This window comes from Eupeodes corollae, chromosome 2 (assembly GCF_945859685.1).
Source record: "Eupeodes corollae chromosome 2, idEupCoro1.1, whole genome shotgun sequence".
Lineage (NCBI taxonomy): Eukaryota > Metazoa > Arthropoda > Insecta > Diptera > Syrphidae > Eupeodes > Eupeodes corollae.
Window position 1 is genome coordinate 150,066,953 of NC_079148.1, and position 27,588 is coordinate 150,094,540.

The 27,588-nt window shown below is 34.5% G+C and overlaps 1 protein-coding gene across 13 annotated transcripts in view; it reads right to left on the minus strand.

The window, feature by feature from the left end:
- The window catches only part of LOC129947223 (supervillin), a 513,320-nt gene that overhangs the window by 26,677 nt on the left and 459,055 nt on the right, over nucleotides 1–27,588 (minus strand). The window lies entirely within an intron of this gene.

Genomic DNA, 27,588 nt, shown 5'->3' on the forward strand with positions numbered 1-27,588 from the left:
AGCAATTTCATAAATGAATAAAGAAAGCAAAGAAAAACGAATTATTAAAAGGCGCCCGGGAAAGGATTAATTAATTTACTAAGATATCTAAATTTTTCACTTCTTTTAATTTTTGCAGTTCAAACAAAAACAATTAGAACTTGTTTAGCTTCCACAGTACTTGTTATCAGTATTTCAAATGAATATAAACAGATAGCAGATAGAAATGAACATTGAATGGCGCCCGGGCAGAGGGTTATTTATTTTTATATGATATCTGAATTTTTGACTTTTAAAAAACATGAGTAATTGAAATAAGACCTGTAAGAATTCAATGAATTTGATTAAATTTTCACTAGATTTTTGAGTAATATTTAAAATTGAGAAGTTTTTAAATGGCGCCCGAGAAAAGGACTAGTTTGAATTTTCTTATTAAAAAATAGAAAGCAACATTATTTATGAATTTAAATAACTTCTATAAGTATCTTTAATTATTTTTTAAAAATAAATATACAAATTTAAATATGTAGATAGAAGAAACAAATAAATGGCGCCCGGGTAGGGATTTATTTATTTAATATGAATATATAAATATTGTTCTCTTTTTCTGTACAACAAAAACCAGTACAAAAATAAGATCTGCAAGCGTTTGATTCAATATTACGGGCCAATACACTTAGAAATTGATAACTTGTTAAATGGCGCCCGAGAAAAGGACATATACCCATTCTTTTTAATAAAATAATACAAAATGAAATGTTTTAAGAAATTCTAGAACTTCTACAGTATGTTCAAACAGTATTTCAAATGAATATGAATATGTATGTGGTTAGCAGAATAAAACAAAAATTAAATGGCGCCCGGGCAGGGATTTATTTGGTATTTATTTATTTAGATATCTAACTTTTTCACTTTTCAAATGCATAGCCATTTCGAATAAGATTTACAAAAGGTTCAACAAATTCGTTTGCAGATATTTAAAAGAATTGAATCTAAAGAAGCGTTTAATTGGCGCCCGGGTAGAGAATACAAACTAAGACAATAGACAAATTTGATTGCCATTAAATATTCTAAGACATAATTTCATACCTTTTTGTCACCTGGCAACACTGGCATTAGATCTCAAACAACCCCTAACTACATCTCCGATTTCTAAGCCTTTATATTTAAAAGAAAAAATAAACACAAAGGGGTGTGGTGATATAGACATTCTAACCATTTGTCAATTATAATAGAAACTCGGTTAATTTGTTTGTGCGTTTGATGTTTATTGTTATGATTATTTGTCAACACTACTGGTATGCCTGCATATTGCATGCTACAGGGCGTTATCACTGGATAGTTAAATTATTTTTATTTGTTTCTTAATCATTATTCAAATAACGATTGTACTTCAATCAGTAGAAAAGAACGGAGCAAAATTGTTTAGTAGTTCACCAACTCTTTAATTGCCTTTATTTCTATATGTTTTGAAGAGCTTATCATCTGTTATTTTTCGGTCTTTGTGTGTGACATAAATTAAAAGATGAATCGAATGTGGTGAGGTACGGATAGAGATAGACTGACGGTATTTTTAGCGGGAGCGTCAGACGTAAAAATAAAAATCAAAATATACAAATCGCTATACAATGATGATAGGTTTCTATTTATATATTTATTTATTTTTTGTACACAAATAAGAGTTTATGTGCTCTTGGTCTTGTCGTCGTGCTATGGATGAGAGATTTGTTTTTATTTTAATTTCCTCATTTTTGTAATGTTTACCTGTACCGCTACCGCTGCCGCCACATGTTTATGGTATCATACTTATACGGTATACCAACCTAACCTAGTCTACACCTAAAGTAGTATGTTTTGCGTTTTTTTTTTCATCCGCAAAAGGCAAATGTCACCATCAGGTCCCGTTTATTTGTTTGTTTTTATTTTATTTTTGAGTAATTTTTACTGTTTTGTACACATGTTGGAAAAACAAAATGGTGTTATGAGCAATGAGGAAGTTCACATATAGAGTACATCGAGTACAGTTAAATTTTATAGACTTGGTTACACACTGATGGGTTCTTTGTTTTGATTATTTTTGTGGTAGGTTTCTGTACATATACTTTTGGTTACGGTTTTGAATGTTTTGACAGACTTTCGTCTGTTTCGTACATTTTCAAAAAATCATGGGTACACGAAAACAAAAGTACGGTAATTCTTAAGGCTTAAATATATGATCAAACTTTTTCAAAACAATTTTCTGACGCAAACTTTTAGTTGATTAAGAACCTGAAAGTTTTGAAATGCCGACTTTTTTTGTCTTCAAATTTTCCATCTAGATGCTCCAAAAGAGTTATCTTTTTTTGAATTTTAATATTAACGCAAAATTATTCATGATTTTGTCAGACAATTTTTAACTGATTTATTTGAAATTTGGAATGTATGTATTTTGGAAAGCACCTTCTTAAAAGAATGCAGTTTTTTCAAAAAAACGGAGAGATTAGAAGGGGGTGTCAGTGTACACAGATTTTAAGTTTTTGGATTTGGCAATGAAGGGAAAAGACAGAGCGTGATAAGGCATTGCTCATTCCCATAGTACACACTTCAGAATTTTCAGAAAGTAGTAAGCAAGCATTATTTCATGTAGTCAGCAAAAATGCGAAGTTCACTTGAGAGTAGACATGAAGATACATCGTTAATAGACACCAGGATAAACAGAAAAGGGCCAAGATGGCTTCCCTGGGGAACACCAGATTGAGCAACAAAAGGTTCAGAATGACAATTTCTAAATTTTATCTCATACGATCTGTTTTCAAGGTATGATTTAATCTAAGCTAAGAAAAATGGCGGAAAACCAAGAGCTTTAAGTTCTTAGAAAAATCAGTGTATACACAGTCAACTTCATAACCTTTGTCTAAAGCGTTTGAATATATGTTTTAGAATGTAAGGAGATTTGTAACGGTTGATCCTTTTTTTCACAAAACCATGTTGCTGTTCGAAAATGAGATTCTTACCAAAAAATACTACACTTTCACAAACAACTTGTTAAAAGACTTCAGAAATGAAGAAAGCTTTGCAATGGACCTGATGTGGTTTGTTATATCCGCCTTGTTACCTTTGTTGAAAATTGGTGGTAGAAATGACTTCTTCCATATACTGGGAAATTTTCCTGTTTTTAGAGAAAGTTTAAATAAGAACGTAGGTGGCATTGCTGCACTTTTTTAATACCATCGGGACCGGCTGAACAGTCATCATTCAACGTAGATAAAAGACCAAGGACCGTACTCTGTGGCACAGGTATGTGACTACAGCTAGTTTGCGAAAAGGAGTGAAGATTATGAAAATATACTTCATCAACTTCTTCAGGACTATTGACAAAAGACTCACGGAAATGTGTTGCGAAAGCGTTACAGATATCAACAGTTTTATCTAACGAAAGGTTCTTGTAAGTGAAGTTAACTGGAAATCCATCTGATTTTTTCTTTAAGTTTACAAGTTTCCAAAAGTTTTTAGGATTCTCTTTCAAAGAGGTGCTCATATCAGTAACATAACAAGCGTTTAAAAAATTAGAAAGAGGCTTAAATTCATTAAAGAATTCAACATAAACAGAGAAGTTGATTGGAGACAGAGTTTTGAGATAAGTTTTCCATGCCTTATTTCTTTTGTTTCGAAGTAAACGCAATTCTTTCGTGTACCAAGGGTGGTTAAAGTTAGTATTTCTTGATTTCTTAAAAGGTAGATTTTTTTCTAAACAATTATTAAGGATCTTATAAAAAATTGAAACTGCTTCGTTAATATTAGAAAATGCTAAAGTATCAGCAATTCCAGCAATAGTTAAATCTTCAGTAAACTGCTGGAACTTGGCTCTTCTGAAATCAAAGTTATATAAGCAATCAAAAGAATTATTATGTTCAGTAAGGTGATTACTTAAATTTAAAAAAATGTGCAAAGGCGGATGATATGTATCAATATTAGTAATTCGGGATCTAGATTCTAGAACAAGCGTCAAAAGAAAAGACTAAATCCAGAATTCGATTTTTTGAGTTTCTAATACAGCTTTTAATACTGTCAGTAAGAAGGACTTTATCGGGAAAAGATAGTTCCAATTGTGAAGAAGAAGGAGAGGCTTCAAGGCAATATTCATCTTCGGATGGAATGCAGTCAATGTGTGGTAAATTAAAATCACCTAGAATTAAAATATTGGTGTCAGAGCTGGACAAATTTATAAGATAGTCTAATGCCAAGGAGATATTGTTATAAACAGACTCCACACTTTTTGGAGGAATGTAGACGTTTAAAATGAAAATATTCTTAGTCTGTACCATTATCTTTAGACTACCAGTTCAATTTATAATTCAAATGGAAAAGATACAGAAGAAGAGAAATATGTATTTTTTACGGCTTTGAAAACAACTTCACCAAAATCCTTTGCATTACCAACATTACGATCGTTTCTGTAAACTTCGAACTCTTGACTAAAAACTTCTGTGTCGGAAAAGCTCGGGAGTTAAGAAAAATGTCAGCAGTCTTGCTACAAAATCCCCTTACCTTTTTTTTTTGTTAAAGAGCGCATGCATATTAAGTTTTTTGATTTGGTTTTCAAAGAAACACCTTGTTTCTGGCGTTGTAACTGGGGCCAGACGCGACATACAAATTGTTTTTGGTTTCGAGACAGCTTGGATAGGGATGGAGTTGTTTATTACATTTCCTGTAACGGAGTCGCTATTGGAAGCTAAATTTGAGTCAGCAATTTGAGATAAAGGGTGATTTTTTTGAGGTTAGGATTTTAATGCATTAGTATTTGACAGATCACGCGGGATTTCAGACATGGTGTCAAAGAAAAAGATGCTTAGTATGCTTTGACATTTCACCATGAATAGACTTACTAACGAGCAACGCTTGCAAATCATTGAATTTTATTACCAAAATCAGTGTTCGGTTCGAAATGTGTTTCGCGCTTTACGTCCGATTTATGATCTACATAATCGACCAAGTTAGCAAACAATTAATGCGATTGTGACCAAGTTTCGCACTGAGTTTACTTTATTGGACATTAAACCAACCACACGAATGCGTACAGTGCGTACAGAAGAGAATATTGCGTCTGTTTTTGAGAGTGTTGCTGAAGACCGCGAAATGTCGATTCGTCGCCGTTCGCAGCAATTGGGTTATTCGACCACATGGAAGATTTTACGCAAAGATCTTGGTGTAAAACCGTATAAAATACAGCTCGTGCCAGAACTGATGCCGAACGATCTGCCACAACGTCGAATTTTCAGTGAATGGGCCCTAGAAAAGTTGGCAGAAAATCCGCTTTTTTATCGACAAATTTTGTTCAGCGATGAGGCTCATTTCTGGTTGAATGGCTACGTAAATAAGCAAAATTGCCGCATTTGGAGTGAAGAGCAACCAGAAGCCGTTCAAGAACTGCCCATGCATCTCGAAAAATGCACTGTTTGGTGTGGTTTGTACGCTGGTGGAACATTGGACCGTATTTTTTCAAAGATGCTGTTGGAGGCAATGTTACGGTGAATGGCGATCGCTATCGTTCAATGCTAACAAACTTTTTGTTGCCAAAAATGGAAGAACTGAACTTGGTTGACATGTGGTTTTAACAAGATGGCGCTACATGCCACACAGCTCGCGATTCTATGGCCATTTTGAGGGAAAACTTCGGAGAACAATTCATCTCAAGGAATGGACCGGTAAGTTGGCCACCAAGATCATGCGATTTGACGCCTTTAGACTATTTTTTGTGGGGCTACGTCAAGTCTAAAGTCTACACAAATAAGCCAGCAACTATTCCAGCTTTAGAAGACAACATTTCCGAAGAAATTCGGGCTATTCCGGCCGAAATGCTCGAAAAGTTACCCAAAATTGGACTTTCCGAATGGACCACCTAAGACGCAGCCGCGGTCAACATTTAAATGAAATTATCTTCAAAAAGTAAATGTCATGGACCAATCTAACGTTTCAAATAAAGAATCGATGAGATTTTATGCGTTTTTTTTTTTTAAAGTTCTCAAGCTTTTAAAAAATCACCGTTTATATGGGGGGTTCCGGTGGGATCTGTAGGTATTGGAGTGATGTTTACATTTGTTCTCTTTGATGGAGGGGTAGAATTTCGATCAAGTTTATAGTTTTCTCGGCTACTTTTCTTAGACTTTTTTTTCTTTGTCAGGTGCACTTTCTGCGTTTTAACAACAGAACCTGGATCTTGTTTAAACTCGGCATTTCTAGGAGCGTGAGTAATATCTCTTTAAAAGGAGAACATAGTCTGTTAAAATAACATAAACAAAATGTAAGAAAAGAAACTTTATAAAAGTGCTTGAAAGGTGATTTTTTCCACAAAAAAATGGTCACTTTAGTAGTTGACTATAAGACACTCATTATCCCGGTTCTCATTTATGGCGCCTGGACCCTGTCAAAGAAAGACGAGAGTGTCTTAGGATGCTTCGAGAGAAAAATTCTTCGGGTGATAGATGGAGAATGGAGGTAGTTAGCAGAATTAAAGTCCAACGGCTTAGATGGCCAGGTCATGTAGAGCGGATGGATATCAACGCTCCAGCCCGGAAGTTCTTCGAATCCAATCCCGAGGGACGGCGCAGTAGAGGAAGACCGCGACTCAACTTGGCGTGCGAAGCTGGAGACAGCTAGGTAGGGACCGTAAGTAAGGACCGTAAGTAAGTAGTAGTTTACTATTAGACAAAAAATTACTATCACGTTAAACCAGCCGGTAAGCCGGAAATAAATCACTGCAAAAAATTATTGTAAAATCACAGTTCCGCATTTTCGATTTGTTTGGTATTATTTCTAAACAAAATCAAAATAACCTTTATTTTTGCTTGTAGGCTGGCCTAAGGCCCTAACTGCAATATCAAAGCATTTTTACCGTCATTATGGGCTAAACAAATAATTTGTTTAAATTTAAAACTTAATTAAGGTCTTACAAACTTTTGAATACTTTGGTTGAGTTAAAATCATAATATGAAAATTTTCATACTCTAAGTATCATAAATAATTTGACATTTATAATTAACAGAAAATATTTGTTTATGATCTGTTTTAGCAGTGTTAAGTTGAAGTTTATAAAGAAATTTTATTGAACTCAAAACTATGAGAAACGCATTTAAAAAAATAATAATATTTGAAGGTTTTTTAACTTTTTAGTACCCCGTGAATTATTTAATATGAACCTGCTAAGAAATAATGCGTTATGTTGTTTAATTGTGAAACTGGTTCTGAAAGTTCTAAAGTTGAGGTGATTTTAAAATTCACTAAAATTTTTAGTTGAAAATTATTCGAATGTACTTTCGTAAAAATTTTAGACTATGTTTGATTTTACTCTTTTTTTTCTTTTGTTCAAATAAAATAATATGATTTTTTTTTATAAAAAGAAAACTTATTTTGATTTATTACAAGTATGAAATCGGTTTTCGTCTGGAATTTAGAAAGTTGAAAATGCCCTGTTTTTTTTGTGGTTTCTTGATTACGGTCCAAATGTTAATGTTATTTATTTTTCTTAAAATTTTTGTTTGCGGTTTTATCTGAAGGTATACATATATATGTACGTAAGACCCATGATAAGAAGGCAAGCAAAGTTATGCAAATTCAGATAATTTGGTTTTAAATTCATAAAAAATATTTGCTTTAGTCATCAACGAATGCCGGATACACGAAAAGATAAACTTATATTTGTATACGTTACATACTTCAATTTAATTCGCAATTTTTATTTTTTTTCTTCTTCTCAAATTCACGAAATAAACAGAAAATAATTGTATTTGCATTTCAACCACAACATAATTTGCGGAAAAAAAACTTTAAAACGAGTGTCGTTTTAAAGTTTTCTTTCTTTCCTTTTCCCTTTATTTAAGTAAAACCAAAAAGTTTGAAGTTCTTAAAACAACAAATGATTTCTTTCATAAGCCCAACTGTCAAACTAAATATTTTTTTGATGATCGATCAATGATCGGTCATCTAATCGCACTTGTTCGATGGGTTTCAACAGCTTTAATTGAAATCCAACTGTAACATCATTCTATCACTTCAGGTTTTTGAAATTTTACTTTTTAAAATTCAAAAAAAAAAAAAAATAAAAAATACTTATATAAAGTGTTTCCAAATAAGGACAACTTTCTAGAACAAAAATCATTTGAGATGTTTCAAAAAATATTTGGATATTTACGAACCTATTGAGCCAAGAATCCGGCATTAAAAAAAACGTTCTTAAAGTTGCGTTCATTGACTCCGAATTCCAGTAGACATTTTTTTTAAACTTTTCAGACGTTTACACGAACGAGCATTTACTTTACAATAATACAAATATTGAGTTTACTGAATAAATTACCAGCGCCATTTCATGAAGTAGTTTATTTTTTCAATAAAATTCGGAATGAATTTCCAAAATTATAATAAATATCTTCAATATTCAGAATTAATATTTATAGCAGTTTATAAAATGTTCGAAACATTTTCATAAGTTGTTAGCATTCAACTGTTCCACATAAATCTTAAAGAAACGCTAAAATGTTTCATGACAGAAAAAAAGGTAAAACGGTTTGAAACTTGAAAGTAACTTTTTGTTTTTCAAATAAATGCGTCATATAAACAATTCATTAAACAAATTTAAAAACAATGTTGAAAACTGGTGTTTTAATTTTTTTTTAGCGAAAATTTATATTGAAATTTGATTCGAAATCAAAGCTAAAAATTAACTTCAAAACTTATATTTCAAAATCATACAATCATTAAATTCAAAGTTTTTCAAAACATCATATTAAGTTTGCTTACTCTCATAGGATCATGGATCTCCATCAAATGACAACAAGTGCGGAGAGAGTAGCAGAAATTGTGGGGATGAAAATTAATTCCGGCAAAACAAAAAATAATCAGCCCCGACCATCCTCTCAAATAAATATTTCCTCGCAACTAACCGGTGGAAAAAGTGGAGAGCTTTCAATACCTTGGAAACATCGTTTCAATCGAAGGCGGAACCGAACAAGACGTCATCTGCCGAATCGGCAAAGCAAAAGCGGTGTTCGGTATGCTGTACAAAATTTGGCTTTATTCGAATTCGACTTAGCATTTTTAAAAATGTATTGTTTTTTCTGTGGGACAGTTAAAAACTTAAGGTTGCCAATCAGTGTAATTTGTCATGTTTTGAAACACTTTAAAATAAAATATAAAATTACTTCAATTTTTAAATAATCATAAGAGCTGTGCAAGTATTTCAAAAAAAAAATTTTTAAAAGTAACGTGGTTCGACTGTTCGAGTAAAAACGAGACTATTGCGATGTTCTGCATTTCACTTATCGTGAATACACTTTTCGAAAGTAAATTTAGTTGTTCCGCAATTCGTTATTGTGAATTTTCGAACATGCAAATTGATGTACTTTTTAAACGCATTCAAATCACATTTCTTATTTCTGTGAATTGATTTTTGATAGCTTCCTTCTGCTAGGAATCGGAGGGTTTTGAATTGAAGGAATCGATGAAGGTATTTTAAATGGTTCAATTTCCTCTAGAACATATAAAAAAGTGTCTTTGCTTAATCTAAAATTACAATGAAAGCTTTAAAGAGAAAATCAAGAATTGACTTTATTTATGTGTCAGTTGATTTGTCTCGCAAAATTCGTCTTCTTATTTTTTCTCTTGAAGTCTGCTTCCTTTTTTCACTTAAAATTGCCACTAATCAAAAACAAAACAACAAAAATTTTACTTCAGAAATAAAATGAAAATGGATGATCCTTCAGTTTTGACAGTTCGAAGCAATTTCGAAGTTTTTTAAATCGATCGAATTGAAGAACATACAATTTCATTTCACGTGAAATTGAAGAGTGATTTCAATTCTCTTTCGATCAAAATTCAGAACATGAGCGTATGGGTTACCCAAAAAAAATTCTCAAAGCCTATCATGCTGAGTTTTTTGGAAACAAGTTTTTCAGATAAATTATTTATTTATTTATTGAAGTAACTTACAGACTAAATTTATAAATTAGTTATTTAAGGCATCAGGTTAACCATAGCATGCGAAGCCGTTTTAATTTACTAAAGCTTAAGGAAAAAATGACTTACATTTTTAAATTATTTAAAAATGGGACGGATATGACAGCTTTAATTCGACGTATAGTTTTGACATTTGATGGATCTAAGACTTTTGCCAGAGCCTCACCTACGTCGTCTGTTTTAGCATCTGTTTGTTAAGAAACAGGACACTCTACAAAAATATGCCAGATTGTAATAGGTGTTTCACAATTTGAGCATTCCTCTGGAGCTTAACGAGTGTAGAAGTGTTTGCTTGTAAATCGTGTTTTTCCTTTTCAAACTCTTAATACTTTTATACATTCTTTATCTGCTTAAGGACTGGTTATATTGGACACGTGTGTTGCAGGGTTGATGTTTTTGAAGAAAGGTTTGAGCGCTTCGCCACTTTTTTAAAAGCTCCAGCTTTTGAAAATGTGTAAAAGGTGTTTTTAAAAGCTGCTGTAGTTTAGGATACTCAAGAATCTGAGGGTAGCGAATAGCGTGTTTTGCTGGAAGGTCAGCGCATCATTACCTTCTATTTCGCAGAGTCCGGGTATCCAAGCTAAAGTGATGTTTGTGTTGTAGTACAAGCAGTTTCTTAAAGTTTGGAGAGATGGACATTTGTTATTAACGTTGCTTAACCCCTTGAGTATACCAAGATTGACGGTGAGGATTAAGAACGTTCAGAATTTAGTTGAGCTACAGAGATCGCTTTGTTAATTGCAGCTAGCTCGGCTATGTAACTGCTCGCATATTCTGGAAGTAGAGCCTGGTGAAGAGTGGAGAATTGGGCATTGAGTTGGAACTCTACAACAGCATAAGAGCACCAATGATTTTCTTTTTGCGAACCGTTCGCGTCGTCGGTGTAAAAGATTCCGTCCGCTCCTAAGTTTGTGAGACACCGTTAACACATCATGTTCTAGAGCGATTCGGGGGAATACAGACAAAGTGACCAAGTTAGTTAAAGCATGTACTGAGTTACTTTTTCTAATTGCGTTTGAAAGAATAGCTTTTTCGACAGTTTCGAACAATGGGTGTGTTGGACTAACTTAACTATGGCTTTGCTTAAAAGATTGTTTGCCCTTTTATCAGCGAGATGTTTAAAGGATACATAACCTCCTTCAACTCTAAGTGCTTCAACGCTTGACGATCTAAGGGAACCTGTTGCCGTTCTAAAGCATTCGTTTATAGCTGCATCGATTTTTAAGATCTTCTTGTTTGTAGTCCACATAAAGAGGGTTAAGCTGTGTTTTAATGTCCCTTCCACCAAAGCCTTAGCAATACGAAGAGCTTTTTTTTAATGTGGTCCTTTTTTCTATGAAAAGATCATTTTTAATGCGTTATTTCTTGATTTTAAGCCGCTTATCACCTTGTTGACATGTTTATCCCATTTCAAGCTCTTTGTAAACATAACTCCAAGAAAATTTGGTCCTTTTTTTGATGGAATAGGAGTGTTACGTAAGGAGAGTGGAATGCAAGTAAAATAAATAAATTAGGTGGCGCAACAGTCCATGAAGAACCAGGGCCTAGTGACTTACAACTCTCAAACATTTATGTGTGCGAGTAATGTTGTCAGAGATGGAAGGGACCTACAGTTTATATGCCAAATCCAAACGGCTAATTAGAGAAAGCACTTTTCATGACAAGAATTACTCTTTGAAGATTTGTCAATTCCTCACAAGAGGCAGTACCCGTGAAAAAAGTTAGGTGGCACAGGCAGGGATTGAACCTAAGACCCCTTGCATGACAGTCCACTAACCATCACGCTACCGGTGCTACGGAATGCAAGTACATTTTCTTTTTCTGCAGAGATGTAGTTTCTCAATTTTCGAGGGTGGTATAATTGCACCCGTTTTTTCGGACCATCTTGACATTGACAAGTCCGCTTTTTGAAGAATATCTTGAACCTGACTTGGGATTTCGGACGCTACGACATACATAGATATTATGTCCAATAAAATAGAGATTGTAAGTGGTATGTGAAAGCTCAGTTGTCAAGGAGTCTATGTATGTGTTGTACAACACTACAAAAAGTGGTGAACCTTGAGGTGTGCTATTGACAAATTTCCTCAGAATAGAATCGTATCCATCCACGCTTACTTTAAAGGTTCTAGTAGACATAAAGAATATAACAATCTTAAGTATTTTCTTAGGTACACCCTATTTGTAAAGCTGTTCGATTACCGGAACCATTGTTACTCTGTCAAAACGCTTTTCTAAGTCCAATGATATAACAATACTGTGCTTAGTTTTCGACAAATTTTCTGATATTTTATGTTCCAAAAGAAGCAAAAGCGTTGAAACTCCTTTATCAGCGTATTGTTCGGTGCTAACCTTTTTCTCTAGTTACCAACTAATTCGTCTCGCTAAGATTTTTTCGAAAATATTGGAGAGAACGGGGAGAAGGGAGATCGGGCGATATTCACCAAAATCATGTAAAAAAACAGATACATTTTCGTCAATATTCGAAAGACTTTTGAACAGCAAAAAAAACTCTGAAAGTCTTAATCATTTCTGTGAATAACTTAAAACAAATTACTTAAACGGTATTTCGATACTATTGAGTTACTGATTTTTCATTTTGTTGCCAACACAAAAATAAAAACTGCCATTCAATAAAAAGTAGGTTAAAACTTAAAAATGACTCACAACTAACTTATTCAGTAAACTCGGTCTAATTGATTACTTAAACCTTCTATATTTGTTTTAATTCTATTCACAAAAAGCGTCTCAAAAGTTCCGAGATTTAACTCTGTTAACGTAATCAGACTCTATTATTTCTGAGAAGCGATATATTTACATAAAACATTTTTAAGTGTGCTAATGCAAAACAAACTACTAACACTTTTTCAAATATACATTCGTATATTTTTCAATTAAAATAAATTACTATCATAAACGTGCTAATAAATGTATTCACCAATTTGTTTATATATTTTTATATTCAAATAGAATATAAAATAACAATAAAAACAAAAACAAAACAAAACAATCACCGCATGCACTCATCAACACTTTAACTTCCCACTAATTACGATGTCCGACACACGATATATTCGCATCCAGTATATTGACACTCATGACAGACAAATTAAATGGAAGACGTTGTGCCGTCATCATCATTGAATCAGAGATCTCTCCCGCTACACAACAAAACGTCAAACGATAAACGACGATCGGCGCAATTTTTCAAGTCAATTCAGCGACTTTAATTGCCTCGGCTAAGCTTCCTAATAAGTCACTAGCCACTTGGACTACTTCCACAATCAAAAAACACGTTTCTCTAAAATGTGTGTAAGTATTGTCAATTCTTCTTTAAGACGTACATTGGAGGTGGATGGCGTCGCGTCGACGACATCAGCGGCGATGTCTCTGAGACGTCCGTCATGTGAGACTTTAAAACTCTGCATTTTTTTCTGTTGTTGTTGTCTGTCATTTCTTTAAGCCGGCCCGGCATAACAAGACATTAATTTACACCAACAGAAATGAAGGCCAAAGTCAATTGAGCTACCGTACCGCCATCAATCGTCACTGAAGTCGCTAACGCCTACAGCGCCAAAAACGGTTTATCTTCATACCAAGTTTGGTGGGTCATTAACTTTAATAAGCCATTAAATTGAGATCAGGTGAGTTTTATTTAAATCTTGTCTTCTCTTTTCATTTATAGAAAAAGAAAAGATTTTAAAGAGAGGGTTAAAAAAGTAGGTTGATATTTTGACAAATACTTGTCACTTTCCAAAGACCTCCCTGAAAATTATAGATACCGAGAAGAAGCGAAAATTGTAGGTGAAATGTAAATTCAGTCACGTCCAGATAAATCGTTCTGATTTCAAAAACAAAAATATACGTAACTGCAGTCTAGAATAATAAATAAGCATAAATAAAAGCGAAAAGTCGTATGATGGAAAGCACTCGTGTCTTCATAGAGCTACAACTACGACTACGAGTCAAGAGTCAAGCTACAATGCAACTTGAAATGCGAGATTCTGAGATACTGATTGTAATCATGAATTTGTTTGGAGTAATTGTGTGAAAGCTTCAACACTGATCGTGAGAGATACGATCGTTTTCTTTTGGATACAGCCTAAACGTATGCAATAAATAATAGAGTAACCTTTTTGGAAGAAAATTATTTGAATTGAAAAGTGAATTTTTGTGTGCAATTGTAACGAGATGCATATTAAATTGAAGAGAAGAGTGTTTGTTGTCTTTTAGGGTCTTTAAATGCATTTCATGTTTAACTAATGTCAACATAAAACAACTGAAATTATGTTGACATTTTGACTTACTTGAGAAGATTAAATTTGACGTTTTGTCAATTTATCTGGCTTACAAAAATTTAAACATTTCTACCGCACTTCCAAACATGTCTTAATCCGTTAAATGGGAAAATCCTTTTAGTTAGTTATGACAGTAACATGCACTAAGTGTCATTCTTACAATATTCTGACGGAATGTCACTGACTTTGACTTCTTTGAAAAAATTCAATGTAACGTATTGTCTGTTCTCACTTATTTAAACAAAATTAAAAATGTCTATCGCGCTTCCAAATTCCTCTTTATCTTTATAGTGATTAATGATTTTCCGTCTTTATCTTAATAGTCAAATGGGAAAAAAGATACAATTAAACACTGTCAAATAATTCACCAGAGAGAAACGTCAAAAAAGAATCTGACGAAATGACACTGAATTGGACTCATATGAGGAGATTCAATTTGACATCTTCTCATTTTATCTTGTTCTCACTCATTTAAAACATGAATTAAAAATATGTACCACACTTCCATATATCACTTTATCCAGGAAAAAGACAAAATGGCACAATGTCAAATTAGTTTCTTGATAATAGGCCAACCTATTAGTTTTGTTGTTCGTTCATTTTAATAGTAGCTTGAACTAAATGTCAAAATTTCGAAAAATTACAGTGAATTTGACTCCTTTGAATAGACTCAATGTCTTGTCATTTTCTCTCGCTCTGCACTTATATGAAATATACAAATGTATACCGCTATTTCATATGTCTCTTAATATGTCACACAGGAAAAGGATAAAATTAAGCAAAGTCTAATAAGTCTCTTTAGAAGGAGCCAACCTAATTGAAACTTTTTGAATAAAATTTCAAAATTGTTACAAAATGACACTGACTTAGACTGCTTTGAGAAACTTGAATTTGACGTTTTTTCATTTTATCTCGTTCTCACTTGTTTAAAAAAATGTCTACCACAGTTCAAATTTGTTTTATTTACCTTTCAAATAAGAAAAAGATAAAATCATGGGATTTCAAATAAGTCGCCTGAAAAGAGACTAATCTTATTCGTCTTTCGTTCATTTTGACAGAAGCTTCAATTGAATGTCAAAATTCTGACGCAATGACACTAACTAAGATGCTTTGAGAAACTTGAATTGTCATTGTATCTCGTTCTAAATTGTTTAAGAAAAATGTCTACCACAGTTAAAATTTTTATTATTTGCCAATCAAATAAGAAAAAGATAAAATCACGGGATTTCAAATAAATCGTCTGAAAAGAGACTAATCTCGTTGGTCTTTCGTTCATTTTGAAAGGAGCTTCAACTAAATGTCAAAATTCTGACGGAATGGCACTGACTTGGACTCCTTTTAAATGATTTAATTATACGTCTTGTCATTTTACCTCGTTCTTTCTTATTTGAAAAAATGTCTATATGTCAAATATGAAAATAATAAAATGTCAAATATATCTTCTCAAAAGAGGCAAATTTAAAGTTATTTTATTTGCGCTAGAAATAAATGTCAAAATAATGAAATAATGACCCTGAAGTGGTTGTAGAAATTTGTTTTTCCTTTTACTCTAGTTAACTTGTGCACTTTGATGAAAAGCTCTAGAACGTTCCCGGGTGCACCGCCCTCTAGTGAAACTCATATTTGGTGGAAAAGAGAGATAACGAAATTAACCTTTTTTACTGACATTTATTATAGCTGTCATCAAAGATTGCATATATTTGGATGCGGATTCGTCGTGGGAAATCGGCTTAAATCGAAAGTCATAGATTTCGAACCTGTTGTATAAGATGTCTGTTAGTGCATTCTCTAATAGCATATATTGATATTGTACTGTACTACTTTAGATGTATATACACATAGCACACACGAGTCATGAGGAGAGAACGGGGAGTCGAAGCAAGACCGTCTTAGAGGAAAGAACTGCCTGGCTGTGTGATAAAATTACAGATTAAATAAACCATTCCGATATATATATAAGTCTAAGCGTGTTTCATTATTTGGCCGAATAGCTAAATACTACATGGCGCAGCCGGTACAAAATCGAAGTTGAACTAAAATTAATTTATTAAAAAAAAAAAAAAAAAACCAACACAAAATTTAAGTGACGTGAAAGAAGATAAGAGAAACACGTGGAAACAGCAACTATGGACTTCCCAAAACCAGAACACTTGAATCTTGACGGCAATCTGAAAGAGAATTGGAAAAGATTCAAATCACATTTCGAGATTTATTCGACTGCAACAAAAACTGATGGTGAGGATGAAAAAATACAAGTGGCAAGATTTCTGAGCTGTGCGGGCACAGAAGCTATAGAACTCTTTCATACCTTTGAGCTTAGTAGTGACGAGCAAAAGAAAATTGAAAAAGTTAAAGCTAAGTTTGAGGAATACTGTAATCCGCGAACGAATGTGGTATATGAAAGGTACCGATTTTACATGAGAAATCAAAAGGAAGGTGAACCTTTTGACCATTTCTTGAAAGAGATATCAACTCTGGTAGAAAGCTGTAGCTTTGGAGATGAAAAGAAGTCCATGCTGAGGGACAGAATCGTCATTGGAATAGCAGACCATAGCATTCAAGCACAACTTTTGAAAACGAGTGAGTTGACCTTAGAAAAGGCAGTGGACACGTGTCGAGTGGCGGAGATGACAGGAGTGCAAAGCAAAATCATGCAAGGAGAGGCAGTATCAGGGAGAACAGCATCCGCAGTGGATGCAATTGGAAAAGAAGGGGGAAGTAGAAACAAGGCAGAATACCATCCTAAAAGTAGTAAAAATAGTGTTCCTTCTAATTTCAGATGTAAAGAGAATGCACAGCAGTTAGAGAAATGGGGCGAGGGAAGGGGACAGTTCAGCAAAATCAAATGCACATTTTGTAGCTACACACATTTGAAGGGCAAGTGCCCAGCGTATGGAAAAAAATGTGCCGCGTGTGGAAAAGTTAATCACTTTGCATCAATGTGTAGGAAACAAAAACTTGTGAGTGATGTTGCCGTTTTGCAAGAAGATGATGATTACGATAGTGATGAATTATTTATTGATGCAATTAAGTCGTATAAATCGAAAAACACGTGCTGGACTAAGTCTTTGACAGTAGAAAATACAGAGGTGATTTTTAAGCTAGACACAGGGTCGCAGGTAAACATTTTGCCAAGGAAATTGTTTGACAAAATAAGAACTCAGAATAGGCTCAAGAATTATGCTGTGAAATTGGAAGCTTACGGGGGTTTTAGACTTGAGGTAGTTGGAGCGGTAGAGTGTGAGGTTAAGGACGGAAACAAAAAATATAATATGCAGTTCGTAGTGGTGGAAAAGGGATGTCAGGCATTGCTAGGTTTGGAATCATGCATGGAATTAGGGCTAGTGGCTCGTATAGACAGTATAAGTCAAAGTATGAAAGAGAAGTTTATAAAATTGAATGAAGATATATTTGAGGGATATGGATTTTTCCCAGACGAATGTCGATTAGAGCTTAAAAAAGATGCACAACCAGTGAACAGGCCACCAAAACGTATACCCCTAAGCTTAAGAGAAAAAGTTAAGGAGACATTAGGTAAAATGGAAAAAAGGGGTGTAATTTCAAGAGTTAATGGGCCATGTGAATGGTCTCATCAGATGGTAGTAATAGAGAAGAGGGATGGGACCTTAAGAATTTGCCTTGATCCAAAAGAGTTGAATGCGGCTATAAAAGATGAAAGGTGCATGCTACCTACATTTGAAGACTTTAGAAATGCAATGAGAGATTACCAAATATTTACGGTATTAGACTTCAAAGAAGGATTTTGGCAGCTTAAACTGGATGAGAAGTCAAAGAAGTTGACAGTATTTAGTACACCATACAGTGGATGCTATAATTTTAATGTGTTGCCGTTAGGAGTAAAAGTAGCAGCAGAGATATTTCAAAAAATAAACAACAAATATTTTGGGTCATTGCCAGGAACATTTGTTTTTGTAGATGACTTGATAATAGGTGGGAAAAACAGTGAGGAACATGATGAAAACCTGAGTAGAGTACTGCAGAGAGCCAGGGAGTTAGGAATTAAATTTAACAAAAAGAAGGTGCAGTTTAGAGTGGAAAAAGTAAGGTACTTGGGACATATATTTTCAGCTGAAGGTACGACTCCAGATCCGGTAAGAGTTGAAGGGATCAAAGGTATAGAAAATCCAAAGAACCAAAAAGATTTACAGAAAATTCTAGGAACAGTTAATTACTTAAGACCATTCATCCCCAAGCTGGCCGATATGATAGCACCATTTAGAGACTTATTAAAGAAAAATGTGGTGTTCACTTGGAATGAATTCTATGCAGGGGCATTAGAACAAGTTAAACAAGCAATTGAAAAAGCAACAAAATTAAATACGTTCAACCCATCCCTACCGACAGTTATACAAGCTGATGCTTCAAAAGATGGTTTAGGCGGCTGTCTTATGCAACTAGGAAAACCGATTTGCTTTGCTTCGAAAAGCCTCACTCAGACAGAGACCCACTACGCTCAGATTGAGAAGGAACTATTAGCCATAGTTTTCGCATGTAAGAAATTTCATGAATATATTTATGGGAGAAAAGTCGTAGTGTATACAGATCATAAGCCACTTGTATCAATCATAGATAAGCCGTTAGGAAACAATTATTCAACACGTTTACAAAGAATGAAAATTAAAATTATGATTTATGACTTAGAAGTGAGATATTTACCAGGAAAGGAGATGCATATAGCAGACTTGTTATCACGTAGTTCGGGAATGGATAAGGAGATAAATCTAGAGGATATAAGAACAGAATACATACATTCAGTTAGTTTAGGAGAAAGATCAAAAAATTTGTATATAAGAGAAACAGAAAAAGATAGTGTATTAAAGCAATTAACTAGGTATTATAGAGAAGGTTGGCCGTTGTCTAAAACTAAAATACCTGAGCAGTTAAGGTTCTTCTGGACTATAAAAGATAAATTGTATGAAGATAATGGATTAGTATTTTTTGAAGAAAGAGTATTTGTCCCAAAAAGCCTCATAAAGCATGCACTAGACGAGTTACATAGGAATCACTTTGGAATATCAAAAACTATAGCACGGGCTAAAGGTATATTTTACTGGCCATATATGAATAGAGACATTGAAAATGTGATAAGTCGATGTCAAGTGTGTGAAAAATTTAGAGCCGCGAACCCACAACATAAAATGATATCTCGAGAAACACCAGAACTACCGTATCAAAGAGTAGGTTGCGATATTTTGGAATTTAAAGGAAAGCCATTTTTGGTCATAGTAGACTATTTATCAAAATGGTTTGATCTTAAGGAACTAGACACAAAGTCAGCTAAAAGTGTCGTTAGGGCGATGAAAGAAACGTTTTCGGTGCATGGGATACCAGAAGAAGTAGTTTGCGATAATCAGCCATTCAATTCATATATATGTAGGCAATTTGCAAAAGAATGGGATTTTAAATTCACGTACGCAAGTCCATTTTATCCAAAATCAAATGGAATGGCGGAAAAGGCCGTGCATACCGCAAAGTCGATTTTGAGAAAATGTTTAGAGAGTGGAGGAGACCTTTATCTTACTCTGTTAGAATATAGGAGTACAAAACTTGCTCATTTGGACTTTTCACCATCACAACTGTTAATGAGTAGAAACTTAAGAACTAAACTCCCAATAGCAAAGAATCAGCTTAAGCCTAGAATATTAGAAACAGAAGATCTAATTAAGATGCAGCAAATTAAATTAAATCAGATAAACTACTATAATAGGAGAGCGAATAGAAAAGAATTAGAACTTAATAAAGGAGATAACGTGGTGTACAGAAAAGGAGTAGTTTGGGAGCCAGCTAAAATAGAAGAGAAAAGTAACAGTCCAAGGTCGTATGTGCTACGCACTGAAAACAATAAAGTAATTAGAAGGAACTCAGAACATTTGCGTAGATCATATAATGAACCAAAATTTAGAAATTTAAATGAGGAAGAAGAAAACATGCATAGGACCATAAACAATAGCGACTTTATGAAACAAGATTTAGAACAGCAAGGTGTTTCTTCGGAAAATTCAAAACAGGACATTAACATACCACAAAGTATTCCATCCTTGCAAACGCAAAATCACTACCAAACTCGCTATGGGCGAAGCGTTAAAAAGCCAATTTTTTTTGGAAGATAAACGTATAAAAAAAAAAAAAAAAAAAAAAAAAAAAAGAATAGAAAGATAGAAAGTATTTGCAAATATGAACAAAATGAATTTCGCGTGTAAAAAAGGGGAGATGTTGTATAAGATGTCTGTTAGTGCATTCTCTAATAGCATATATTGATATTGTACTGTACTACTTTAGATGTATATACACATAGCACACACGAGTCATGAGGAGAGAACGGGGAGTCGAAGCAAGACCGTCTTAGAGGAAAGAACTGCCTGGCTGTGTGATAAAATTACAGATTAAATAAACCATTCCGATATATATATAAGTCTAAGCGTGTTTCATTATTTGGCCGAATAGCTAAATACTACAGAACCAAGAAATGATCGCCTGGCTGTGATCCGTATCAAGGCCACATTACAGAACATCAGTATAATATGTGCATACGCCCCTACCGATGATGCTGAAGAGTCTAGCAAGGAGGATTTCTACGACCTCCTGGATAGAGCCTACGGAGCCTGTCCAGAGTACGACGTCAAAATCGTACTCGATTTGGCGGATTAGTTGAAAAGCACAGCCTCCATGAAGAAACAACAGATAACGGCTTCCGACTAATCGACTTTGCTGCAGCTCGTAATACGGTGATAAGTAGCACTAGGTTTCCAAGAAGGAAGATCTACACAGCAACCTGGCGATCTCCGGATGTTCGAACCACCAACCAAATCGACCATGTGCTTATCGGCGCAAGGCACGCATCCAACATCCTGAAACGTGCGCACTTTCCGAGGAGCTAATGTCGACTCTGACCACTTTCTGGTAGTGGCTAAGTTTAGAGCTCGAATATCCAACGACAAAAAAACACGTGCGGCCCAAAGAAAGAAGCTTAACATCGGTTGCCTCAGCACATTGGAGAATGCCAGAGATTACAGTGTGCGCCTGATCGAGCGACTCTCCGCCGCCGCCGTCCTCCCACATACTACAGACGTCAACACATTCTGGAACCAATATCGCGAAATAATAAAAAATGTAGCCTAGACCACAATAGGTTACCAGCCACCCCCGAAAAAGAACCCGTGGTATGATGATGAGTGCGTGATATTGAAAAGAGAGACGGAAAATGCACGTGTGCAGGGAAGAGTACCGCACGAAAAGGTGAAATGAGCAAAAGACCCTGGGAAGGAAGAAAAGAGCATCCGCAGTTTCTCAGCTCAAAGATCTAGTGGAGTCTCGGGCCAAGAACAACACCCGACGTTTCTTTAAAAGGTCGTAGCATTTAGCTTCTGGTTTCAGAAACGGGACACAAGCTCTTTAAAACAGTGAAGGAAACCTAGTCACCGAAGCACAGGGAATTGTAGATTTTTTCAAGCAGAACTTCCAACAGCTGCTTAATGCGCAAATGTCGAGCAAGATAATGACGTAAGAGAAGCAAGACTAATCAATTAAGACCCAGTCCCAGCCCCCAGCAGAAAAGTGGTAGAAAGAGCCATCCAAAGGCTAAAAAATAACAAGTCCGCCGGGTCGGATGGCATACCCATGGAGGAAGTGTTTTGATAAACCACATGCACCAGGTCATCACCAAAATGTGGGAGGAAGAATGCATACCCATTGACTGGTCGATAAGCTCCATATGACCCATCTACAAAAAAGGCGAGAGCTGTGCTTGAGGCCTTCACAGCGATTAAAGAACAGGCCAAACTAGTTGGTCTTGAAGTGAATGAGGACAAAACAAAGTACAAGTTATCAACAAACAAAGCAACATATGTCCACCGCCTAGGACAAAACACAATTTCGAGGTAGTTAAGGAGTTGACTTACCTTGGAACTAACATCAATCCCACGAACGACACCTTAGTGGAGATCCGAAAAAGAATTACCCTATCGAACTGCAGCTGCTTCGGTTTGGTCAAACAACTGGGTTCAAAACTCCTCACTCGAAAGACAAAGTGTCTTCTATACAAAACTTTGATTTTACCAGTCCTACTCTACGGCGCCGTGTGCTGGACGATAAGTAAAAAAGGGGAATTGATACTGGGTACTTTCGAAAAAAAAATTCTTTGACGGATTTTTGGTATGCGAAGATGGCGAATGGAGAAGAAGATACAACCGAGAACTGTATGAGCTGTACCAAGATGTGGATGTAGTCTAGAAGGCCAAGAAAAGACGACTACATTGGCTCGGCCACATCGAGCGAATGGACGACAACGCTCCAGCTAAGAAAGTCTTTTCAGCCCAGTACGGTACAAGGACCAAGTGACTGCGGTTTGCAGAGCGCTTGGTCTAGGTGACTGGAGAGTGTGTGCAGTATCTTAGGCTGAGACCCTTCTTGGATTTTGAGCAGAATAAGTAAGTAAGTAAGTTTTTTTTACTGAACGAAACATTATTTTTCGTTGATTTTTGACATTAGCTTCTAACAGTTTCGTAAACAGGCTTCTATTATCGAACTTACATACAGAAATAGAAACTCTCCAAACCATTTAATTTTATGTCAGTTTTAAAATTCATTAAAAGCATTTTAAGCTTGTCAATTGAACTGTCATAATAACAATACAAACTTAACGAAGAATTGATTGTTTGTTAAAACAACTATTAGTTAACTTTTGCTTTCTGAGAAAACAAACCTACCATTGAGAAAAGGAAAAGTTACTTTTTGTTGATTCTTGACATATGTTTTTGACATTTCTGGTGATACCAACTCTCTTTAAAAATCACTAAAAAAGTAGGGAAATTTTCTCATATAGAAGATAATTGGACATAGGTCTTACGTCAGTTTGAGAGTGATTAATTGACAGTTAAGATAATTTTTAGCTTGTTAGTGAAACTGTCGTCAAAAAATATTAACTTAACGAAGAATCGTTTGTAAACACTTTCAGGAACTAGTTATTTCTTAAAAATTTAACTAAAATAGTTACATATGTCAAAATTCTCTTCTTCGGTTTTGAATAGATTGACATTGTCTGAAACCATTTGATAAAACAAAAATAGCTTGAATCAAAAAATAATTTAAATACTTTTTATTTCTTTTCCGTCATTGAAAAAACCAAAATAAGTCAAGTGAATCAGAAATCAAAAAGCACGTAAATTTGAATTTCCTTTTCACTTAAATTTTTTGGGAAAATACCAAATTGCTTTCAGAATGATTCTATTTTTATAAAAATTCATAAAATAGAATATTCAATTGCAACGTAGAAATCGTTAGGTTGTGTTTTTCCACTTTTAATAACTAAATTTTATTCATGCAATTAAAGTTTTATATATTTTCATATTCCAACAAAAAAATTGGCTTGAATTCAAAAGAAATTAATTTAATTTGTAGGTGTAACTAATTGGGTGAAATTAAGACAGGTGTACTTGAACTCTCTGACAGTCGTCTTTATAAGTGTGTCAATTAATTTAACGATGAATGTTGTTTTCCTCTCATATGTAGTTCTTTACTTTATCTTTAATAAACATCAACAAAAAAATGTTTAAAGTGGAAAATAATAGCCATATGCAAGGTTCGTTGAATTTCTTTCATATTCATCCAAGTTTTTCTTTGTTCGTTAAGTATTCAAAAGGTTATGACATTAGAATTAAATTATTATAAGAATTAAGTTGATTTTATGCATCAGAGATTTTTTAAAGAAGAAACGTGATACATACAATTGAGAGAATTAATTATTTAACACCTTTTCTCTTAAAAAAGTCTTTGTTTTGTTAAGAAGAAGAATGAAAACATATTAATCAAAAGGTTTGAAAACCATGAAGTGATTTCTAAACAATTATTATCATACTGCATCAGATTCAATGTTTTATTTTTAAGGCCACTCTTACATTCAAAAATGGTGAATTATTTTCTAAGAAATAAAAAGAAGCCTATTTTTTGTCCAAACATTTCACGCATGACAATGTGACATATGGAACGGTGTTAAAAGATGCAAATGCTTATGTTCTATAGTTAAGTGAGTGAATTGCTAATTCACATTTTTTAATACGTCTTCATTCCTTTTATGTCATTATAGTCCGGAAGAAAACTTACGTCGAAGTACACAAGTCACAGTTCTTTTTTTTTTTTAAAACAAAAGTAGTATTGATACGCAAATTATCGCTTCATTAAAATTAACAGTGGTAGTAAATGAACACAGCCAAAATATGACAGTTGAAAAATGAGGCAAATTAAATCCGCCATATTTTTTCAGTTTTGACAGATGATCAGAATTTCTTCCTTTGATGTCATACTAAGTAGATGCATTTGTTGTTTGACAGTTTTGATACTTTTATGCTTACAAATCCATACAAATATGTGTCCGAAGTGTCATTTAGTTCAAAATTGTAGCACTTTATATTTCGGTCGTAACCAAGAAGCTAATGAAGTTATATTTTATTCAATTCAACATTTCGTTTTCCTGTCATATGATTAGCCATTAACTGCCATTGTTTTTCATCATTGAAATTTTTTGACTGGTTGGTTATAGCAATAATTGAAAATTTTTAAAATTGAAGCAAAAATATTTTTGTTTGAAATCAATGCTCTTTAGGTTAGAGTTGATCGTTTAAAGCAGAACTGAAAGCTGGTTGGACAAAGAAAACGGAATATTTTTGTTCCTAAATACATATCGAAACAAAATGGTAATAAGGAAGAAACCAGACGTCAAAATTGAAATGTCAGAGTTATCTTTCTTTACGAAAGCAATAGTGGACGAAAAGAAGTAACTCGAAAATTACAATACGCAGATTTTAAAAGAATGATCACTTGGCAGAAGTCAAAAGTAAAAAAAAACGGTGGATTAAATTTGTCTCCATTTTGAATTGTCAGTATTTGCGACAGAAGAAGCAAAGACAATCTGCGTACTGTGATTCGCTAATTACTGATTTTTTTTTCTCAAAAAGAAACCCAGTTTAACAAGAAACTCCTATGAGAACCGTTTGGAAATATGAGAAAACCAACTGGGACGGTCTCAATGAATTCTTCAGGAACTTTAACTGGCCACTATGCCTCCTCGATAGTGAAGTTGTTTTCAGCGCAGAGGAATGAGAAATTTTATTCCGAATAGGGTAAAGAGCTGTAAAGAGGTAATTAGGATCAGAGATGTAAGGTTCCGGATTTATAAAGCCAACCCCACTGAGGAACCCGAAATAAGTTCAAACAAGCTAGAAACACTTGGAACAGCCATATTCGACGAAACAAATTTTTGCATGACCAGAAATTGAGGCAAAAAATACTACAATGTCCTGAAGGTAATAAAAATGTCTAGTCATTTGTAAAAAACGTACAAAACACCACGTCATCCTCGGTTAGAACGCTCGTCCACAATGACATTCCCTATGTAAGCTCGATTGTAAAGCGAATTTGCTTGCAGCGAAATTTGCAGTTAATACGACTGAGAGTGTCTTGAGTCTTCCTGTTCTTGAGAGCGTAAACGAGTTCATGGGACAAATCTTCTTTCGCACTCGTGCAGTTGAAATAGTACTGAAAGACCTTGACATGCACAGATCCACTAGCCCGGGTAGTATCTCCTCAATTGTTCTGAAGAGGTGTTCTTCAACGTTGGCAAAACTACTGCGTAAGCTTTTCAATCTTTCCTACTCTACAGGTCTCTTTCCGAGCGGATGGAAAAACGAATTGGTCCAGCCTGTCCCTAAGAATGGCGAATCGTCCTCTCCCTCCAACTATCGTCCAATACCACTCACGTCCCTTCTTTCCAAGGTCATGGAAACGCTGATTAATTATCAGCTTAAGAAATATCTTGAAGAACGGAAGCTTCTTAATGACCGGCAATACGGCTTTCGTATTAATAGGTCCACTGGTGATCTCATGGTTTATCTCACCGAACAGTGGAACAAATCTTTACATCGTTTTGGAGAAAGTAAGATTATTGCACTTGATATTTCAAAGGCATTTGATAGAGTTTGGTATCAAGCTCTCTTATCGAAAATGCCTGCTTTTGGTAAAGAAGAATCCCTTCTTCGTTGGGTTAGAAATTACATTTGGGACCGTTCAATTCAAGTGGTGTTGGACGGGTTCAAATCTTATATTCACAAAATAAACGCTGGTGTGCCCCAGGGCTCCGTTTTGTCTCCGTTGATGTCATACACACTCTTCCTTATTTTTATAAATGATCTTTTAACTGAAACTGCTAACCCACTAAATTGTTTAGCGGATGATTGTACCCTCGGCTTTTCATATTCGTTTTTAGATTCTCATCCTTGTCCTTCGGATGTGGAACTTCAACAGCAGCGTATGATAAGCTCATTATTCTGAACTCGACAGCATTGTACAATGGGGAATCAAAACCGTGTAGAATTTAATGCTTCTAAACTCAATACTGTCTCCTGTCGTTAAAGCGTAACACACCCCCGATGCCGCTATCTATGAGTGGCTCTTGCATCCAGGAAACTTATCAACTATCAGTATTCGATACCCCAAAAATGCTGCCAGGTGCTTGGGATTCCTCCGAAAAAGATAGGCGATAGAACTATAACCGAAACAATTACGTCACTTGAACACAGTTGCAATGTTTCATGCCTTTCGTAGTTCTACCGATATTTTTATAAACAGTGTTCTGTCGAATTAGCCAGTTGCATTCCCCCCCCCCCTCAAACAATTCAGCCGTAATACTCTTACTTCTAGGAATGCGCATCAGTTTAACCTTGAGCTTTATTTCGGATACTATTAAGTATAGAGATTCTTTTTTTAACCGCACATTGAGAATGTGGAATGCTTTACCCAGCTCTGTTTTTCCCTATCATTTTGAAATTCAAAACTTTAAGACAAATGTGCATCGGTATCTCCTTTTCAATCCTTCCCTACTTTCCTAAAGCTTAAACTTTAAAATTGTTAAGGGTATTAATAACCCCTTGAGTGCCCGTTAGTTATATAAAAAAAAGATTCTAATGAAGTTTTGATAAATGCTTCCATGGTTTTAAAAAATAGGTTTTGGAGTAAATTTTTGTGCTGATTTAGAATCCTAACTTCACTCTGGTATATATCTAATTAAGTTTAAAAAATACCAGTTTTCAACGTTTATTATTTTTGTTTGAATTGTTTTGACGCGGATTCGTTAAAAAATCAAAAACATCTTTAAAACCCTTTTGCATTTTGCGCAGGAGGTAAAATCTAACAATTTATGAAGATGTTTTCAAACTGTTTGGATATGCTCCAAATCTTTAAACTGAATATTGAAGATCTGTCAAAGATAGAGATTTTAGATAGCATCAAAAGGCTATTTTTAAAAGCAATTTCT